This window comes from Vicugna pacos, chromosome 15, assembly GCF_048564905.1.
Source record: "Vicugna pacos chromosome 15, VicPac4, whole genome shotgun sequence".
In the NCBI taxonomy this organism is placed as follows: domain Eukaryota; kingdom Metazoa; phylum Chordata; class Mammalia; order Artiodactyla; family Camelidae; genus Vicugna; species Vicugna pacos.
The window spans coordinates 43677200-43691374 of record NC_133001.1 but is presented as its reverse complement, the minus strand read 5'-3'; the positions used below and the strand labels follow the sequence as shown (position 1 = coordinate 43691374).

The 14175-nt window shown below is 38.7% G+C and overlaps 1 long non-coding RNA gene across 1 annotated transcript; it reads right to left on the bottom strand.

The window, feature by feature from the left end:
• Positions 1-531: 531 nt before the first annotated feature.
• LOC140685898 (uncharacterized) lies at positions 532-13976 on the bottom strand. The gene is made up of 3 exons (XR_012059355.1): positions 13891-13976; positions 1344-1447; positions 532-699 (listed from the first exon to the last, which is right to left on the bottom strand). It is a non-coding gene; the product is annotated as an uncharacterized lncRNA (long non-coding RNA).
• Positions 13977-14175: the final 199 nt, after the last annotated feature.

Genomic DNA, 14175 nt, shown 5'->3' with positions numbered 1-14175 from the left:
CAGTCTCACCTTGCCTCTGTTCAGCCCCTAGATTTAGCTATAAACTTGCTAATCCTAACCTCCTTCTCTTTACTATAGGCAACCCTTCCTTCAGTACACTGTACACCATACTGTATACAGGACTCCATCCCTTCTCAACCTTCTTTGGGATGGTACTCCATAAACTATGCCTATTTTTTCATTATTTTCTAGCTCTGACTCCCCTCTACCATCTTTTACAAGCCTACTCAAAATCCTTCCAGACTAAATAAAGAAACCTCTTTACCCTACCCTACCAAATTATTTTTCTTTCTCTTCTTTGCCCATAAATATTTTGAAAGTGTGGCCTACGCTCACTGTCTCTACCTCCACAGTTTCCACTTACCCTTCTGTCCTTCTAAGTGTAACAATAAATCTCCTCTACATTAAAAAATAGAGGTCTGGCTCTATGTGAATGACCTGCTCTTACAAACTTTAGCTCAGTGTTCTACAGAAAATGAAGTCAAGAATTTTCATGCTACAAATGTCCAACCCCAAACCCAAGCCATCCTCTGTTTTGAAATCCACATGAGATTTTTATTTTCAAAATAAAAATAACCGTTTTTCATGCTTACAAAATTTCTCATAAAAATTCCGTAGATATTCATTACATCTGTAGAAGCAGAGGCTGACACTTGACTCCTCATGCAATTAATTGATTGGAGCGCTCTGAGGAGAAACCTGTAAGAATATAAAGGAAGCACGATAGGAAAAGAAGCTAAGGAAAGTTGTGATTTCAGCTGAAGCCAAGCCTCAGCCTGATACTTCAGCTGAGCATGAGTGCCCCAACAGAATTATCCCACCTTGAGATATGAGATAAGGCTTTTGTATCTTCTTATCAAACAGCCTTACACTTACAGGAAAAAAGGCCTTCCCTTTCCTTCCCTGGTGAGGAATGGAGGTCAGTTGTAACCCCGCAGGCATTTCCAGGAAAGATGGTTCTTATTGACCAAGGGCAATTCTTTTGAGAAAAATGCAGTCATGAGCCCTCAGCTGCCAACACTCACAGCAGCTGGGAGATATGTATATTGGAAGGGGGTCTGGGCAATGCAGCAATAGGGTATTAAAAGATAGAAAGAAGAAATTTTAAATCCACCACAAAGAAATCACCCAGATTATTTTCATATTTATTTATTACAAAATAGCATGTATAATGACTCGATTTTATATTTATTTTTAAACATTATATATGTATCCTTTAATGAAAATGAATCATATTACACATGCTGTTTAATTATATTTTTATACTTAAACTATACTGCAGACTATATTTCCATTTTAAGAAACATGGACCTAGAAGGACAGGAGATATATTAATACAATACCTGATATCTCCATGTGGAGGAAATGCCCTAGAGTAACCATACTGGCCTCTTGTTATCTTCCTTACTCATTGCCTAGTCTGAAGAGGGATGAGGTGCCTGCATGTCTGGGGAGAGATAGTCATTGAATCACATTTCTTGATTGTTGCAGCTGAGCTATTGAAAGACCATAAACATAAAGAATTCACTCCCTTTGCTTTCCTGCCTGCGCTGGACTGGTGTAGTTAAGTATTTAACCTCCTTAAATACTTCTTCTCTTTCACCAAGGTGAGGTATCTTAAGGTCTAGATTTGGGGAATTGGGGACAGGAAGTGCTAGCAAGCCCGTTTGGCCCTCACACCTAGGCTGTTTTATCTACAACAGTTTTATCATTATGAAGGTGGTATTTTTATCTCCATATGCTTACCTCCTCTATGAATCTTTCCATTTTTTGCCAAAATGGGCCAGTTAGCAGCCTCAAACTCCAACATACAACACAAATTTAAAGAGCTACATTCAATTCCATTGTTTGAATTATTTACAATTATTATAACCAATCTCCTGTAGTTAACATTTCCTATAATTAACATTTCAGTCCTATTAAAAACAGTACTGAAACAACAAGGATCTACTGTATAGCTCAGGGAATGATAGTCAATATTTTGTAATAATCTATGATGGAACAGAATCTAATATATATACATAAGAAACTGAATTGCTTTTCAGTACACTTGAAACTAACACAGTATTGTAAATCAACTATACTTCATTAAAAATAATACTGAGAAAATATCCTTGCTACTCATTCGTAAAAAGAGATCTAAGAAATATTAAAGTGAGAAAGGCAAGGTGCAGAATCATATGCATGATATGGTCCCATCTGATGAAAAAAAAAAAGGAAGGGATAAAATAGGCATTATTTTTGGTTGCCAAAGGATGACTGAAGACCACCACAAATTCAATCAATTGAATGTTATGTGAAGAATTACACACATTTTGAAAAATGCACTCCTGGCGTGACACTGAGCCCCAGGAGAGACGAAGCTCCTGACCACACAGCCAGAAAAGAATATCTATTATGAGCTTGGTTCTGTCAGTGAGTTCTACCAAATGATAACGTCAGATGGACCCAACAGCAACTCATTGTAAGAGGGAAGTGGCCCATCTGGGACTGGGCACAATCAGGCCAGAGAGCGTAAGTAAGCTACACAATACAGGGGTCCAGGTCCCCGAGTCACACACCGCTGCTGCACTGATACCCCTCCTTCAGCTCACACTGTGGCTGCATGGGAGGTTTCCGTATGACCAGCTGACAAAGGAAGAGAAAAATCAAGCTTGTTCATGTATAGGTCAGCTGGGTATGCAGAAGCAAGATGAAAATGGACCTCAGTTGCAATACCATCCACTCAGGTAACCTTGAAAGACAGCAATGAGGGAAAATCTTCCCAATGGGCTAAGCTTCAGGGAGTAAGAGGGATTTTATACTTTGTGTGGAAAAAGAAAGGACCCAAGGTCAGAATATAATCAGATTCATAGTGGAGAATAGCTTGCCCCATGGGAAGCAATCTAAAATGTATTGAATCGAATTGTTTTTCTCCCACGAGAAAAAAGCACATTTTAGTGCCTCTGCTGAAACATCAGTGTGCTCCAAAAGGAAGAAAGAATAAATATGAATAGACAATTCACAAAAGAAGTTCATGTAGGTAATAACATATATAAATACAATATCTCATTCATGAGTATCAGTGAAATACAAATTAAAACATAGTTTTAATTTAAAATTTAAAAGAGTTCATTGAAAAGTCCTGATTAAACATCGTTGTATAAAAATTAACAAATGTTACTGGGGTCTGGGAATAGGGGAAAATGGGGACTTACTGTTTAATGGGTACAGAGTTTAAGTTTGGGATGATGAAAAAGTTCTGGAAATGAATAGTGGTGATGGTTGCACAACAATATGAATGTATTTAATGCCACTGAATTGTACTTTTAAAAATGAATAAAATGGTAAGTTTTATGTATATTTTACCACAATTAAAAATTTATGTTAAAAAATCAACAGATGTTCTGTACACCAGTAATAACTAATTAGAAAGGTTAAAAAGCTCCATTCACAATAGTTCAGTCTCCCCACACAGTACTAACTCTGCCTCGAAAACAAAGGAATAGATAAACATGACTCACCCAAGGGCAGGAAGCTGAAACAGTTTGGTTAGAATCATGACTCAAACTCTTGTTTTGGGTTTGTTTGTTTGTTTGTTTTCGAGGGGGAGGTAATCATATTTACTTATTTATTTTTAGAGGAGGTACTGGGATTGAACCCAGGACTTCGACCACTGGAACTATACCCTCCCCTCAAACTCTAATTCTTTTGATTCCACATATTATGATTTCTAATTGAACAAACTTCTCCCCACACTTAAAGATCTGTAAAATAAAATAGAGGTGCTATACTTGTTGAAAAAAACCACATATAAGCAGACCCGCATATACATATTTTATACACTCATACCTAAAATTAGGACTAATTGTCAAGAAGAAAAATATCCTGATAGTTTATAATCTATATGAAATAAATAACTCATTTCTGAGAGAACTAAAATAAGACCCTTAATAAATAAATATACAAACCATGACCTTAGATAAGAAGACTATTCTAAATGCTTTTAATTTCAATTAATATCTAAGGGAGATTTATTTGGGTATATTTTAACAAAATGAAATTAAAATTTATCTCAAATAAGAAGTAAAAATTATTCAATAAAGTTTTCTTTTTTTTTAACAAGGGCAATGTGGGAAGACTTGCCTCACAGGTTTTAAAACATACTTTTAAGAAATAATAATCTTGTTTAAAACAAAAAGAGTCAATAATCAAAACTAGGGAAACTGATTCCAAAACTGACTGGGATTAATGGACAGAATACTATAGATAATTTAGAAACAGGCCTTGGTATAAACAGAGCTTAGTATTACTATGATGAAAGTGATATCAGTGAAGAAATGAAGTTTTATGCAATAAACTATGTTTACATAATTCAGTTATAGCCATTTAGGAAGAAGTTAGAGGATACCCCTCTTTTATTTTGATTTTTCAGGGAGAGTAAACCAGAGTCTGGGTGTCTGTGGCCATTACCTTTGCTGCCTTACGTATGTGTAAATATATACAATTGCGTTTTTTTTTGTTTGTTTGTTTGTTTTTTGAATCCATTCAGACACGCTATAGCTTTTGACTGGAGGAGGAAAAAATATTTTTTTGGTTACTTCTGTTCATATGTGAAAAAGATAATCAGGTACTCCTTGTATTTCTGCTTTATGTTTTTAGTTGGAGCCTAGATTAGGTAAATATTGTACATGATAATCAGATTTCATTACAATTAACTTTAAAAAATACCCCAGTTTGGTAGAATTATCCAGTCTGTCTAATGATAATCCGAAGACAATTTCTTTTTTAAGAAACATTTTCCCGGGAGAGGTATAGCTCAAGTGGTAGAGTGCTTGCTTAGCATGCATGAGGTCCTGGGTTCCATCCCCAGTACCTCCTCTAAGCATAAATAAAGCTAGTTACCTCCCCTCATCAAAATAAAGTAATTAAATAATAAATACAACATAATGCTATCTTAAAAAAAGAAACTTTTTCCTGTAGCCTCAGATATAGCAGAACCAACATTAATTCCAGGGGGAAATAAATTGATCACTTGTTTCAAAAAGACAGTAGTAAATACACAGTATAAACATGAATGTGTCCTTGCACAAGGCTTCTGAAGCCCTCCTTAGCTCTACCCCAGCCACAGACTTCAGCCTTAACCAGCCTGCCATCTCAACCCTGCTTGTTTGATCATGTTTGCTTAGGTCATGGCCAGGAGGCAGGCTGTAGGCTGTTCCAGGGCTGTTCCAAGTCCTTACCTCTGACCCTACATTGATTCAATAGCAGTGGCTGCACACAGGAAGAGATGCTAGACAGACTGCCTGGGCTGGAATTCCCCACCTGAGTACATTCTGCCTATCAGAAGTTGGGCAAGCCACTTAAACTTTCCAAGCCCCTGTTCTCTCTGCTAGTGGTTATTATGAGGTCTGAATGAGGCAATAGATATAATAAAGTGCTTAGAATAACACATTGTAAGCCATCAATAAATGTTAGCTATTGTATCTTATATATTGTACCTGACCAGAAAAGAGGACAAAATTAGACATTCTCAACTCGTCTTCCCTTCTGCAAAAGTTACAAATAGCCAGATGTTTCCATTTTTCACTATGGAACAAGATTTTGCTTACTTGGTGACTGCGCCAGCAAGAGGAAAGGAGAGAAAAGGATTTGAATGTTGAATGTTGGCGATATACCTGGCAATTTATATGAGAATATGAAAATTGAGGAACTTCTCAAGAGATATTTATTTTAGGGGCAATTTCTGCCAGCTAGTAATAGGACCTAGAAATATTCAATCCAATTCAATCGAACAGATTAATTTAGTATCTTTTAACCATACACCAAACACAGAGGACCAGAAATGAATGCAAAATGGCGAAACAGGGAGGACAAGGGCTATGTCTATAATGTTCATTATTATATTTCCAGTGCCTAGAATAATACCTTGTAATATTAGAGGCTCAATATAATTTTATTAAGTGAAAAAGTAGATAAATTAATAAATGAGCAAGACACAGCCCCTAATCCCAAGTAGCTCATATTAAAGTAAACAAGACCTATAAACAAATTGAATACCATACGTTGTCATACATGCAATCATAAACATATATGCAAAATCCTAAAGTACATAGATGAAAAGGTGATAAATTCTATGGGGCTTAGGACTAGGGTGGGTGCATAGCAAGTCCCCAAGGAGGAAACCTTTAGACTGTGATTTAGGATGACAGCCAGTGAAGAGTGGATGCGGCAGGGAGAGTAAATGAGATTTGAAACAGCAGGGGAGGGTATAGGTCAGTGGTGTGCTTACATGCACAAGGTCCTAGGTTCAATCCCCAGTACCTCCATTAAAAATTTTTTTAATGAATAAATAAACCTAATTTCCTCTCCCTCCCCCACCAAAGAGAATCAGGGAGACCAGTTAGGAGGGCTTCATAACACTTTTGGGGGCATTATGTCCTCAGGTTCTTGGTCAGGTGTCACGTCCTAACCTGGGGTCCAAGGGAGGGGGTCCATTAGCTTAGACAAATTACATCTTTATTTTCATTAACTTTAAACTGATTTGTCACCTATGACCTTGTCACCAACAGAAATCACGGATATTTTCATATTATATTACAGAAGTACTTTTGCATTTATCATAATTTCACAGTTTCAGTATCACTAGACCTGCCACCAGATCTTATTGTTTGAGGCATTAACAATGAAGCACATGTATTACCATATCACAAATTTTTTTTCTAGTAAGCTGATCACTGTATTTTAATATAAATGTCTTTTTTTTTTTTGTAATCGTGTGTATTTTATTTACACATTGAAAAAGATTCTGAGGAGGGGTCCATGGGCCTCAACAATCTGCCAAAGGAATCTATAGTGAAAAAACAAACACAAAGCAGGTGGTAGGTGGGGTGGTTAAGAACCTCTACTCCAGAGTCAGGTCAAGTGGATGAAATTATAATTTTATCACATAAGGGTGTGACTTCTGGCAAATCCAAAAACAAAAAACAAAAAACAAAAAACTTTCTTGGCCTCAGTCTTCTCATGTGTAACATGGGTGTAATATTGATAGTATCTATTTCATACATTTGTTGGAAAGATAAAATACACATAAAGAGCTTAGAGTAATGCCAGGTATACAAACATTCAATAGCTGATAATACTGTAACCTGTCTAGATTTTGGTTTCTGAAGGTAATCCAACAAATAATCCCTGAAATCCAGCATTCCTTGAGACTCTAGCTGATTTATGAAGATTTCCCTGAATGCTGATTAAGGCAACAGCCAAAACAGTCCTCATTTTCTCTCCTTCCCTTTTTGTTTATAAGTCAGTTTAAGGATTGATGAAGAGTCAACACAAGGTTTTCATTTTCTGGAAAAAAAAAAGGCAGCTTCCTGAGAATTAAGGCTGATGTATAAACACAGATTTAGTCGATAGACCCCCATGGGAAATATCCTATTCCAGGTTCTCTAGAGCATAAATCTGGATGCTATTGACAGGCATGAACTAGCTCACGTCATGGGCATGAAGGGAAAACCATAGCCTGTACTGAACTGATCTGAACTGCAGGTGGTCAGAGACTCAGAGATGCAGGAAGCAGGAAGGAAGGCAGAGGAATTGAAAGCCAGCCAGGAGCAAGCTGGGAATAGCCGGGCTGCTCTGCTCCTTAGTTACCACGGGGCTTTGTCCAGCCAGATGTCCTCGGCATCTCCTTGGTTTTCTGCCTGAGGAATGTGACTATTCATTCTGACGTGGTCTTACATGCTGTCCACATTCACAAGAACTCCTCAGAGGCCAAATACATTTTTAAATGTTTATCCTAGCAAGAAAGAGTTTTTTTTTTGCATGGACAGGAATACAACCTGGACCTAAAAAGATTTTGGTTCAAGTCCCAACCTCATCATTTACTACCTGAGCGAACTTAAGCAACTTATTTAGATTGTCTGATCTTCAGTTTCCTCATTTGCCCAAAATTGGGATAGTTTACTCCCTAAAAATTCATTTTGAGTCTATTTTGTGACAGGCTCAGATCTGGATGTTGAGAACACAGAAGTAAACCAGGTAGGTAAGGCCCTGTTGTCATGAGCTTTATTCAAGTGGAGATAGGGGAGAAATAAATAGACAACACAATTATCAGATGATGATAAATGCCTGGAAGACAATAAAACAACTTGATGTGAAAGGGAATGATGGTGTAAGAGCATCTTTAGACTTACAAGGAAAGCCTCTTGGAGAATTTGACATTTGAGCTGGGACAGAAGACAAGAAAGACAAGAAGAAACTATCCCTGTGAAGATGAGTGTGGAGCAGTCCAGTTAGAAGGGGAATTTCAAAGACCAGAGGAAAGAGTTTGGTACATGATATAAAGAAGATCTAGTGGAATATAAAGAAGACCTAGAATGGAGTGAGGTGGAGAGGGATCAAGGACGAGAAAGGAGAGGCAGTCAGGACTGAGGAGGCAGAAGAGGATGTGGGAGATTTGAGAAGAGTGGAGAATGTCTGAAATAGTTGTTGGAGGATGGGCCGGAGAACATGCTGGAGAAGTGTGGTAGGGTTGCTTGGCAGCATTGAGACTCCTTTTGAGATGTGTGGTCATGAATTTAAACTAGAACTAGTTGGCATAGTGGATGTCGTTCTGAGGATTAGATTAAACAAATGGGGCAGTTTTTGATACATGGTAGACACTCAAAAATGTTAACTAGCTCTCATAAGAGGTAGGAAAAAAAGGAGAAAAATGGAACAAACTCATTTATTTTTGCCACCATTTGCAGTTCATAGGAGTGGTAAATAATATACTGTATTCTGATCTTTGATGTAAGACTAAGATTTTCTTCTAAAGTGAGTTTCTTTGCATTTGGATATTTTAACTAGATTTACTTGTTTGTTTATTTTTAGTGGAGGTACTGGGGATTGAACCCAGGACCTTGTGCATGCTTGAGCATGAGCTCTACCACTTGAGATATAGCTCCCCCGCATTTGGATATTTCAAACCCGAGTGTTTCTGCATAGCTAATACAAAACGCTTTAATTTTTGCTCTTGTGGTCTTAATAAACTGGAAGTAAATTCATTTGGTCCGTCCCTTGTAGAACCACTTCCTTATATTCCAAATACAGGAACACAGCTTATCTTAGTATGTACACAAAATTTGCTTCTATCTCTCTGAGTGTTCAGACAAAACAAACAAAATAAAAGATTTCTTCTGGTAAACTTCCAAAGATGTTCTGAAATGTTAATTCACAACATTTGTTACCTGGGAACACCTCTGTAGCCTAGGGCATCACGTTTTTTGCAACTTTGAATATAATCTCCTTTGCAATGCAGAAATGGAGGAAATCACACCTGAGATTTTCTGTAATTTCATCTCACCAATGAGATCTTTTTTGACAAATTCTTTTTAAAGATTTAAAAATCAAGATCCTGAAGTCCTGATTCGGGAAAAGCACTGATACTGATGTGGCAAACAGCAGAAACGCTGAATGAACTAGTTTTGAACAGGACAGGGTTTGGAGTTGGTGGAGACCTCAAAGGCAGCGGCTGGGAGATGGGTGGGTGCTGACTGGTGAGAATGACAACTGGGTTGATAGAAGCCTACTGAGGAGTCCTGCAAGGGATGATAAGTGAGCTCACCTACTAGAAGGCAGAGAGAAATGGAGAGGAATCTGAGAGCAAACAAAAGGTGGGATTCTAGGCATGCTGGCTGACAGCTGGCTGTGACAACTCCAGCTCTCATACAGAGTCAGAGAAGTTGAAAAGAGGATAGGCCCTGAGTCTATGCTCTGCAAATTCTTCCCCTAGTTGGTGGTATCTCTCAGAGGCACCATCCCCTCCAATGTTCTTGGTTCCTCAAAGAAACCTCTTCCTCTCCACCCCGCACCCCCACTCCACATACTGTTTACAAGTTGGAGAAAAAGAGGTTCTGAGGTTGTAACAAACAAGGCTGGTCTCCGTCATATCTGCTCAACACTCAGCGTTCCTGTATTTGCTGGCAGCTCCTTTCTGCAAACATCTGAGACTCTCTGCCTGAGAGTTTTCCCCGATTGCTGGAGCATGCTTGACTCAGGAGCAAGGCAGTCCAGAAAACTCAGGGTCCTAGTGCCCCTAGGAGCAACCATCAAACAATGATTGACCAGAGTTGGTGTAGAGATATGTATTTCAGTTACGTATTGCTGTGTAATAAACCACCCCAAAACCAGTGGTTTAAGACAACAATGATTTCTTATTTCTCTTGATTCTGTGGGTGGGCTGGGTGGTTTCTCTTCTGGTTTTGCCTGGGCTCACTCAAGTAGCTGCATTCAACTGCAGAATTAGCTGGGCTGAAAGGTTCAAGCTGGTATCACTTACATGTCTTGCAGTTGAATTTGGCTGTTGGCTTGGGACACTTTGGTATTCCTCCACCTAGTTTTTTCCCCTTTCCTGGACTAGACCACCTTCCTTGTCCAGTGGAGAACTCTGCATAGCAAAAGGGCAAAGGCAAAAGATGCATGGCATCTCAAAGCCTAGGCTCTGAAGCTGACATAGTATCAATTTTGCCATTTTTATTGGTCAAAGCAAGTCACAAGATCATCAACTCATCAACAGAGTCAAGGGTCAATGGCTAATAGACCATGGTGTTCCTGGGAACAAGATACTTGTGTAGACAACAAGGCTACTGCCAAACTTATATAATCAAAGAAAGACCAAGAATGAATATGGCAGATGCACAGACACACCCTAAGGTAAGCCACCTCCCTGCATGAGTCATACTTTAATGTAATCCCCTGTCCTTGAGAACCTGTGTCCTGCTTCTAGCCAGTAAAGTATGGGTGGCAAAGGTGATGGGACAGTCACTTCCTTAATTAGGTTACATTATAAAAGACTTAACCAACTGGACTGGGAGATCCTCCTGGTGGCCTTGAAGAAGCAAGCTAGTGAAAAGAGAACTGCCTATAAGAGAGAGGGCCCTGTGCCAGGAGCATCCCCCTTTGTCCTATAACTGCAAGGAACTGAGTTCAACCAACAACTATGTCAATTGGAAGAGTACTGCAGGCTCCAGAAAGGAGTTCCATCCAGAAAGGAGTTCCAGAAAAGAACATAGCCCATCTGACACCTTGATTACAACCTTGTGAGGACTCAAGTGGATGATCCAGTGGAGCCATGCCTAGATTTCTGACCTAGAGAAACTGTAAGATAATAACATAGGGTTTAAGCTTCCGAGTCTGTGGTAATTTATTACGTGGCAATATAGAACTAATACGAGTGAGAAGAAAGCTGAGGTCAGCCACTATGACGGAAAATCATAATCCCTCACCGAGTTTCCAGACCTGGGTCAATTCTCACACCTAGAGCCCATCAATTGAAGGAGACATCCAGTCCCCTTGAGGACGAACCTTAAAATGCTGCAATAATACAGTATTGCTTCCCTTAATCTATCCACAAAAGGACTTATGGTCACTTACTAGAATAACTGAACAATGGGGGAAAGGGAATATCCAGATCTTTCAAGACCTCTGAGTTAGCACTGATACCAGGAGACTCAAAACACCAGCATGGCTCTCTGTTGAAGGATCTACTGGACTGGAGCACTTGGTTCTCAGGCAAAGGCTCAGTAACCAAAGACTCAGATCCCTCAAGGATAGAGATCTGAAACTCCTCAAGGATGAAGGCAAGTAACCAAGACCAGCAAAAATGTTGACTGAGGGTGAGGGGAATCCAGAATGAGTGGGAGAGGAGGGGAATGACAAACAAAATAACAATACAGCTGCAGGTACAAATTTCCAGAACTTATTTATCCAGTCGTTGCAATGAAATACCTATTTTCCCTAGTTTTATTGAGATATAACTGACATACAGCACTGTCTATGTTTAAGGTGTACAACATAATGATTTGATTTATGTACATCAAGGAATGATGACCACAATACGTTTAATGAGCATCCATCGTCTCTGGAATACCTGCTTTTAACAGACATTGCCAGATCCCATTCCATAAAAACTAAACAATTCAGATTTCTACCATCAAAGTATGAAAATACTCATTCCACATCCCCAAATCACCCTTTCTGGCCACCACTTTTTAAAAATTTTTATCGTTTCGATACATACTTTGTATCTGTCAGTTAATTTTTATTTTGGATATTGCTGCTGACTACCACCTTAAAGTATCAACAGCAAAATGGACTTAATTTTACAAGATCAGAGTGGAACAAAGAATAACATTTGCCCTGCACCCATTCCCTTGGCATAGACCTCCCCTCACTCTAATGACTTTCCTGCTGGCACCTGCAACCCTGTGCCTACCGGCTTTCTCTGGCTGTAGGTGCACCTTTAACCCACACTGGAAGCTGACTGTAATTGCCACAGTGTTAATGTACTTAGCTCTCCAGCAATAATTGAAAGGAGTTGGTATGTAAATACCCCAGCTTCTTTGTTTGTCTGGGGGACAGCTCTGAGATAAGTTCTGCACAGTCTCTCAGAGGACCTCGTGGAGGACCCAGTGGAGGACTCCTGGGGAGAACCCCATGGAGGACCTTGAGGAACTGAGCTCCAGATGCTCGTCAACTCCTCTGCCTGGCTTTCTCTCTTCTGTATTTCCTTCATCACTCCCTGACTGGCACTTTCTGAGCTCAACTCCCAATGGACTATTTGTACTTATGTTCTGGTCTCAGGGTCTGTTTTTGAGAACTTCAACCTAAGACAGCAATCAAATAAGTTTGGGAAACCTAGCCCATTTCCCAATGGGGTGAGGTGGCCTGAAGATGAAAACTCTGCACAATGAGAATGCCTGCTCTACAACAAAGCATAGCAACATGAGTGAATCTTACAAACATCATAATGAGTGAAAGAAGCCAGGGAAATGGAAGAGTGCATACTGTATAATTCCATCTATGTTAAGTGTAACAGCAGACCACAGGAATCCATACTATCAGAAGTCAGATAAATAGGGAGTTTAAGATTTGCAGATACTAACTACTATATATAAAACAGATAAATAACAAGTTGATACTGTATAGCACAGGGAACTATACTTAATATCTTGTAGTAACCTATAATGAGAAAGAATATATGTATGGATACATATGACTGAAACATTATGCTGTACACCAGAAACTGATACGTTGTAAACAGACTATACTTCAATTTAAAAAAAAGTCAGGATAGTGGTTACTCTTGCGGGAGTTAATGACTGACAAGCAGGATGAGGGGGGTTTCTGGACAGCTAGAATCATTTGTTTCTTTATCTAGATTCTGATTACATGAGTGTCTCTGAAAATTCATCAGGTAGTATGCTTGAGGTTTGTACAGTTTTCTCTATGTGTGTAATATTTTTTAAAGTTAAAAAAAATCCTATTCTACTTTTATAGTGTAGTGACATAGTTTATTAAACATGGTTGCCAAAAATTTGATCAACAAAATAAATAACCGAAAGTGTAAAATAAATTCTAGGAGTCCATACTGACAAATAAATTACTAAAAAAATAATGCACAGAGGAGAAGAGACAGAGTTCCCATGCAGAAGAATTCCAAATAATTTATGTAGATGTTGGTCTCCCATCAAGGAGAGCATGACTGTCCACCACTTAGGTGTGAGATGTACATAGTGACCTCCTTCTGAAGAGCATGGTGTGGAAAGAAGGTTAAAAAAAAAGAGTAAACTGACAGTGGACAAGCACTCCCTCAGCCAGGAAATCAAGGTCAAATCAACACTGATGAGTCATGTTAATAGTATGTACTCTTAATATGATGTGATAAAAACGACACTTCGTGTCACATTAGTCCTTGGTGTACAGCATAATGTTTCAGTCAAACAAAAATAAAGTTCTTATATATTTCAAAATAAAACAAAACAAAACAAATGACACTTTGCCTCTGTGGTCTTCTTCCCCAAAACCCATAGTCTAATCACAAGGAAAACATCAGACAAAGCCCAGTTGAGGAACCACTCAACAAAATACCTGACCGGTAATCCTGGCAAGGTCATCAAAAACAAGGAAAGTCTGAGAAACCGTGACAGCCAAAAGGAGTGTAAGGAGACATGCTGATGAAGTATGATGTCACATTCGGGATGGAATCCTGGAACAGAAGGACATTAGGCAAAATTCAAGGAAATCTGAATAAAGTATGGACTTGAGCTGTTAATGTTCCATCAATATTGATTCATTAACTGTAACAAAGATATCATATTACAGTAAGAGATTAATAGCAGGTAGAGAGTATACGGAAACTCTGAATTACCTACA